Genomic DNA, 6,872 nt, shown 5'->3' on the forward strand with positions numbered 1-6,872 from the left:
CCTTGTCTTAGAGGAGCACCAGGACAAGACCACAGGAAACAGATGATTCTTCTGCACAATCTGACTTTGCTGCAGCCTGGAATTGAACTACTGGTTTCGTCTGGTCAGAGGAGAACTGACCCCAACTGAGCCTGGTTTCTCCCAAGGTTTTTTCTCCATTCTGTCACCGATGGAGTTTTGGTTCCTTGCCGCTGTCGCCTCTGGCTTGCTTAGTTGGGGTCACTTCATCTACAGCGATATCATTGACTTGATTGCACAGACACTATTTCAACTGAACAGAGATGACATCACTGAATTAAATGATGAACTGCCTTTAACTATCATTTTGCATTATTGACTCTTTTCCTAATGAATGTTATTCAGTTGCTTTGATGCAATGTATTTTTTTAAAGCGCTATATAAATAAAGGTGACTTGACTTAACTTGTGCTAATTAATGCTATTGCTAAGACAATTGTGTTTCTTTTTTATTTTTTTTAAACAACAATTACCCTGTTTTACGTCTTGCTGTATTTGTCCTGGTTTTTTTCTGACCATTCAATGGTAGAAGCTTGTGTGTTTATTAAATCTGTGAAGCATAAGACTGCATATTGGCATTTTAATAATGCTTTACTTGATGATGCTGTTTTTGGACAATGTCTACTTTTCTTTGGATGGGACGGAGAGTTCAAAAGCATAATTTTACCTCAATACAGCAGTGGTGGGATGTTGGAAAGTTAGAGATACAAAAACTATGTAATAAGTATAATTCTAATGTCACAAGAAAAACTATTCAAAATATTCTAAATTTAGAAATGGATATCGTGGAGCTCCAAGTGTTGTGTGGAACCCATAGAGATCAAGGCCAAATTCAGACTCTTAAGGACAAAAAAGTATTCAGTTTTTAGGGTTTGTGGATTGGATGCATCTGATTAGGGTTTCTGATATTCAAAAAAGGGCTATTAGCTTCTATAAAGAGATATGTGCCTCTGAATGTGTGGAGGACCAGTCAACAAATCTATTCCTTTTAGATCTTCCACAGGTGACCGAGGAGTCTTGTGCTGGTTTGGTACATCCTCTGACAGTGGATGAACTTTTTAAGGCACTGCAAAGTAGAGCTGTAGTACTCGAGTCCAGTCGGCAGCGTCATACATCAGCAGCGTCATGAACGCACTCACAACAGACACGGAAGAGAAGACAATGCTGAATAATGTTGTCATTTTTGTTATTTTTTTTAGAAATAAGAGGTTTAGAAGAGATCTTAACATCACACACTGTGCTCAGATATTTCTCCAAAGTGTGTGATGTTGTTGAGATCTCTAATCTAAACTTTGGGGAGACAAATGTGAGGGATCCAGAGTCTCTAGATAAGGATAAATATCCTAGCACAGTTTTGTGATTTTGTTGTGCTCTCTACTGAAGCTTTAAAAGAGACAAATGTGAGAGTCTCTAGCTAAGGAGAAATAACTGAACACAGTGTGTGATGTTGCTGAGACCATTGTGAGAGTGTTTTTGTCTCAGGAGACACGTTTAAGAAGCAGGGGACTCGACCAAAAATCTTCATGCGAGCTTAAAAAGCTCCGTTTCTTGTTTCAGTAAACGTAAATTGCACTAGGTACCTAGGGCTGTATTATATCTTCAGGAGGAAGGTGGTCAAGGCATTGTAGACCTTAAGAGCAGAAAAGCAGCCTTTAGGTTACAGTTTTTTAAGAAATATTTATATAAATCAAATGTTTCTTCGACTGGATAAACTTTTTGCCTTCTAAGTAAGGTTGATGGTTGGGGCTTGGGGAAAAATCTTTTCTGTACGGACTGCACTAAATTAGATTTTAGGTGTATTTCTCTTTTTGATGAAACTGTGAAAAAAGTTTGGTGTCTGGTGCAAGTCAGGAGATCACTGGTTTCTAGAAGAACCTCCAATTAATGATGCACATCTGGATTTATGTGATGGTAACACATTGATTAAAACAAAAGCTAATGGAAGTGGCTGGTAAGATTCTGGACAATAATACTGCGTTTGCACAGAAACTGGGCATAAGATCAACAAGAACAGTTCATCGTCTGTTGAACATTTTTTGAGAGACTTTGAGCAAAGAAAACTGGACTGCTTTACTATCACAAACTGTCCTGAATGCAACAGATCTCTTTCCCCTTTCTGGTCAAGTCTGTCAGGGGGGCTGCTATGGAGGAGAAGTTAGGTAGGAAGCAACGGTAATACCCAACCAACCCCAGCAAAGCCTGTACCTGCGTCTTGGAGCTGGGGAGCCGACAGAGGTCTGCCATCAGCTGGGACATGAAGGGGGTCCCCTGGTCGGTCAGAATCTCAGCGGGGATGGCGACTCAGAGGAGGAACAGCTCTTGGGCAATGGCCTTGGCGGTGGCCTTCCATAGGGGAATAGCCTCGGGGTACCGGGTGGCATAGTCGACAATCACGAGGATGTGCTCGTGTCCCCGGGTGGACTTTGGCAGCGGCCCCACGAGATCCATCCCGATCCGCTCAAAGGGCACCTCAATGATGGGTACTGGAATCAGCGGGCTGGGGGGAGGGGTCTGTGGCGACGTCCGCTGGCAGGTCGGGCACACCTGGCAGAACCTCTTCACCTTGTCATCCAGGCCGGGCCAGTGGAAGCGATCCCGGATCCGTTGGATGGTATTCTGGCCCCCGAGGTGGCCGGCCATGGGATGTGAGTGGGCCAGCTCCATCACTGTCTCCGTTTTCGTCCGAGGCACTACCAGCAAGGTTTTTTCCTCCCCCCTTCGCGGTGCGACACAATAGAGCAGGCCTTTCCTGACGATGAAGTGTGGGACCTGGTGGGGCCCTGGCCGGACCTCTTTCCCCTCGATGACCCGGACCTGGGCCCAACAGTGCTTCAACTGGTCGTCCTCGTGCTGGGCCTTGCTGAAGTTGCCCATCTCCTGACACCTGGTGGAAGACATCAAGATACAGGGTTAAGGACACTTGGGGACTCGGACCCGGTCGACGACCACGCGCTCGGCCACCTGGCTAGCGGAGGGATCCCCGGCTAGCAGCCAGTGCCGTGCGAGCCGGGAGAGTTCTGCCGCTTGGGCCCGGGCTGGGGACCGTGCGTTGTATTCCCAGTCAATGAACAGTTGGGCCGCTGCAATCGGTGACAATCCCACCCGAGCCATGATTTCCCGCTTCAGTTCCTCGTAGCTCTCACTGGCCTCGGGTGGGAGGGATAAGTAGGCGCGCTGTGCTTCGCCGGTCAGGAGGGGTGCGAGCAGTCGTGCCCAACCCGGGCATTCCCAATGCTCTCGGTTGGTGACGTTCTCAAACATCTGCAGGAACATCTCTACGTCATCTCAGGCGGTCATTTTGAGTATCAGCTGTCTGGACACGGGGATCAGGTGGCGGGGCGTGTTGGCCTGCCTGGAGGGCGGCGAGCTCCCGTTCCGTCTCCCCTTGACGGCTGGCGAGGTGTTCAGCAATTTGTTGCTGGCGGATGCTGACCTCGGTGAGGTGTTTGATCAGATCTTCCATGATGAGGGGAGGAGCGCCCGCCTGCATGGGGAAAGGGAGAGAAGAAGCAGCGGTGAGGAAACAAAATAATATATATATATTTTTTTTTTTAAGTGAGGGCGGCTGTCGGTGACTCTTCACGCTTCTGCCCGCATTCTCCACCAGTGTCACGGGGTGAAGAATCACATGACAGCAAGGAGTGCAAAGTAAGGTCCCGGAGGGTGGATTTATTTGGGTGAGAGAGTTCCGTTGTCAGGAGTGGGAAGTGCTGATGCGCTGGTCGTGGTGGTGTCCCAGGTCCGTGTCCGTGCGTGGGGGTGCTGATCGGTCACAAGCTTTCTGCAAAGGAACACAGAGAACAGCATTAGCAGCCAGTCTTCTGGAGTGATCACTCACTTGTGTACAAGTGGTGGCGGCTTATGTAGCCTGGTTTCTCCCAAGGTTTTTTTCTCCATTCTGTCACCGATGGAGTTTCGGTTCCTTGCCGCTGTCGCCTCTGGCTTGCTTAGTTGGGGTCACTTCATCTACAGCGATATCATTGACTTGATTGCAAATTAAAACAGACACTATTTCAACTGAACAGAGATGACATAACTGAATTCAATGATGAACTGCCTTTAACTATCATTTTGCATTATTGAGACACTGTTTTCCAAATGAATGTTGTTCAGTGCTTTGGCGCAATGTATTTTGTTTAAAGCACTATATAAAAATAAAGGTGATGTAGCCACCGCTTGATTGACGGCAGCCGTTGACATTGGCGGCATTTTAATGTGATATGTCTTTTTGCTTTAAATTAAATTTTGTATTAATACAAATTTTGTACTTTTGATACCCACGTTTCTGCCTACCAGTTTTTTAGAGTCGAACCTGGGTGTCCTAATCACAATCTTGTAGGTGTCATTTATATGTCCCTGGGTGAAATTCCCATGGGTGGCGTAGTCAAAATTCCTTGTATTTTAAACCTGTTTCACTTCCCCCACAATCTGACGCAGTCGGCAGAAGATGTGGGTATTGTGTTTGTTGGTTTAATATTTTTTGATATTCTGTATTTCTTTCTCTTTTGCAGAAACCACATAGCCGCAGTCTTTCATTATTTTTTATTTATTTTTTTTGCATGATTCACAATCATGGACGATGAACTACGTGAGTTAAGAGAATTAGTAGTCCAACTGAAGGCAGACAATGAAAGATTACGACAGGAGCAAGTGCCTGTAGCACAGCCTGGTCCATCTGGTGCTCCGATACCTGCAGCTGAGGACCTTCCACCCACTGGTTCCAGTTGTAGCAACAATCACTTTCTGGGGAATAATTAACTCAAATGAAGTGAATATTCATGAGTCTATGAATATAACGTGCTTATTGCTTACAAATATAAATATAAAACAATTCAATTCAAGCAAATTATAGGATTTAATAAAAACAGACTAAAGAGTACATAACTACAATTCACATGGAGTAAATATGAGTATATAGCAAAACGAAAATACAATTTAAACAAGGTAAACGTACAAGAATAATAATGAGATAAATGAGAGAGAGAGATAAAGAGAGAGAGAGGGGGAGAGAAAGTGAAAGTGAAAACCAATTTCAGCGTGACAATTTCAAACAGTTAACTTTGCAAGAGACCCCAAGTCATTGAATAATTTCACAAACATGGAATAGCCTAGACAACCTTAAACAGCAATTTTAGTTGCGATATAAGAAAGTACTTGCTTTGATCTGGCTCTTGTGTGTAGCTGCGCTCAAATTGTCCGTCCGTGCGGCCTCACCGCGGTTCTTTCCAGAGCAGATGATGCGTGAGCTCGATGGTTAACGCGAAGGTAAACTTTGCCAAAAGATGATTAGACTTAAGTTCGTTTGGCTCGTGAAGACAATTGAACGAAGTCAAATATCCGAAGACAATAAAGAAAAACTAACTTGAAACGAAAAGTAAAGAAGAATAAACGGAGAACTTCTTGAAGTCCGGTTACAAAGCTGGGAACCCTCTTTTCTCTCTGGCGGAATGCCCAGAATACAGGTTTCCCTGAGCTTTTACGTAAACCTAGGTTTACACCTATTTTTCAGTATGAGCCAATGAAGTGTAAACAAACTGAGGCGGGAAAAATCTTCTTTGTTTGCTGATCTCCGCCCACTGGTCTAATTTATGGCGATGACAAAATTAAACATTTTTCTTAAGCAAGATCGTTCCTCTGAAACAATGCATCTTTTTGTAATTTGCTATCAAGATTCGTTACAGTCGTGTTTTTACGATTATACAGACACCAAGAACTATGATTTTACCAACCAAGTATACAGAGATACAGAGTTATTCTTAACTAAATGCATATAAAGTTTGCATTAAACACAGTAACATTCATATATTCCACTATGCCGCATACATACATTTGAGCACATAAAGGGAGACATTAAAATACATTTAGAGGTAGTTTTAGTAAAAAGGTCCATGGGCTAGCCAAAAATGCTTGTGCCTGTTTTTGAATGTGTGTGCGTCTTTTGAGTGTGGGTGCGTCTGTTTCGCTGGAATGTGTGATCAAAAAGGGGGGGGTGTTTGTCTTCCCTTTTGAAGTTCGATATCGCATCTCTGGATAGTCTCCAAGGCGTTTTAACTCTCATCCACGCCAGGACGTTGCCATCATGGAGGCGCCCAGGGTGGTGAGTTATGTTGTAAGAGGGTTGTAAAACGAAGGTCCTTGTTTTTTCTTTAACTCACGTTCTGGTCTTTGAGTGTAGAATGTGTCAAAGAGTCAAACTTGCATTGGCCTCTTTGTGTGTGTGTTGTGCTTCTCTCGTCCGCAGTGAGCCAGGATGTCGCGTGCATCCAGTCCCTCGGGATCAGCTAGCGACATGGCTGGAGATGATGATGACCTCCTTCCTGCCAAAGGACACCAGTGACCTGCAGCACTTCAGCCAGAGACAACTGGACACTGAGATGGACCAGCTGATGGCAAACGATCCGACCGAGAGTTACACCCATAAAGAACTCGCCAGGATCACAGGGACCGTAGCTCACCTCCTCATCGCCCAGGCACGGATCAGCGAAAAGAGCAACCACGACTTGGAGCAGGATGCCGCAGCTCTGAGACTTCGAGTGGAGGAAGCCCTACAGCATCAGGCCCACACCCAGAGTCGTCTAGATAAGCTACTTCTCGAGACCCAAGACCAGCAAGAGAAAGAGAACGCTACAGATCCAGAGCTACAGAAAGAAGTGGAAAGACTTCAAAATGCCCTGGAGAATCTTCTTCTGGACACAGACCAAAGAGAACATTTGGAGAGAGAAACCCGAGAGAGACTCGAGGCAAAGCTCCGACAAGGTGACGCTCTCCTTGAAAGGGCTGAAATCGAACTGAAAGAAAGAGATGCTAAAGTTAAGGCCTATGAAAATCACCTGAAAATGGCCCGAGCTGAAATCC

The sequence above is a fragment of the Carassius gibelio genome, chromosome B10, assembly GCF_023724105.1.
Source record: "Carassius gibelio isolate Cgi1373 ecotype wild population from Czech Republic chromosome B10, carGib1.2-hapl.c, whole genome shotgun sequence".
Classification (NCBI taxonomy): Eukaryota; Metazoa; Chordata; class Actinopteri; order Cypriniformes; family Cyprinidae; genus Carassius; species Carassius gibelio.